This window comes from Mandrillus leucophaeus, unplaced genomic scaffold (genome assembly GCF_000951045.1).
Source record: "Mandrillus leucophaeus isolate KB7577 unplaced genomic scaffold, Mleu.le_1.0 Scaffold2, whole genome shotgun sequence".
Classification (NCBI taxonomy): Eukaryota; Metazoa; Chordata; class Mammalia; order Primates; family Cercopithecidae; genus Mandrillus; species Mandrillus leucophaeus.
In genome coordinates, this window is record NW_012102031.1 from 5394515 (window position 1) to 5395709 (window position 1195).

At 53.3% G+C, this 1195-nt stretch overlaps 1 protein-coding gene across 1 annotated transcript in view; it reads left to right on the forward strand.

Moving 5' to 3' along the window:
- Positions 1-1195, forward strand: part of ANKRD54 (ankyrin repeat domain 54) — a 22035-nt gene that overhangs the window by 14658 nt on the left and 6182 nt on the right. The window lies entirely within an intron of this gene.

A 1195-nucleotide genomic window follows, 5' to 3' on the forward strand; every position in this document is an offset into this window, starting at 1 on the left:
TTACTCTGTCACTTAGGCTAGAGTGCAGTGGCACATTCTCGGCTTATTGCAACCTCCTCCTCCTAGGTTCAAGCGATTCTCCTGCCTCAGCTACCCAAGTAGCTGGGATTACAGGCGCCTGCCATTATGTCCGGCCAATTTTTGGATTTTTTCAGTAGGGACAGGGTTTTACCATGTTGGCCAGGCTGGTCTTGAACTCCTGACCTCAGGTGATCCACCTGCGTCAGCCTCCCAAAGTGCTGGGATTACAGGCGTGAGCCATTGCGCCCAGCCTGTGGATACTTTTACTCAGAGTTATCTCCATGAGATTCACCCATGAATACTACCTGTATCAGTACAGTCTTCCTTCAGCATCCTCGGAGGATGGCTGCCTGCTGGGAACAAAGCATAGGCCAATAGCGTGGGCAGCTGTTTGCAGCCAGAATGGATGTGTATCCAAGCTGAGGTCAGGGGAGGGGGGCCACTCTCTATGCTAGGGATTCTTGTGACTCTAAAATTTCTGACCCTGAGGGCCTAGAACCTCCTATGTATCACTAGGCGTGTAGTTTGAGCACACAGAATCCATGGCCCTCAGTTATGCCCTCAGATGAACAAGTCGCTTGTTCCCATGGGACCAGCATCCAGGAACGGCTGCTTTCCTATGCATTGTCGATGTCTTGTCTAGAGGTACCCCTGAGCCTCCCTCTCCATCCCTCGAGTCTGCAGCTTAGCTAACATCGCCGCTTTCTCCCCCTTTCTCCCTCTGTCTTGGTGGTGTCAGTGCAGCAGCTGCTGGAAGATGGCGCGGATCCCTGTGCAGCTGATGACAAGGGCCGCACAGCTCTACACTTTGCCTCCTGCAATGGCAATGACCAGATTGGTGAGTCCTAGGGAGGGAGGAGGGAGTGGGGCTGGGCAAGTAGTATCTCTGCACAGGCCTTCGGGGAGATGCTGCTGTCTGCACAGCCTTGGGATGCTCAGTTGTCCTGGATATAAGGAAGATTTGGCACTGCAGTGCCCTGCCCTTCTCCCTCCATTAGCCTGTGGAACTGGCACTGCTAGACTGGGGCAGGGTAAACCTGGGGGAGATAATATGATTGACTGAGGGTGAAGGGATGTCTCCAACTAAGAGACCACTGGAGAGTCCAGGGCCCAGGCCTTTAAGACATTCAGGTAACATTTACTCAGTGCCAACCACAGCAGCAGGACAGCTTTT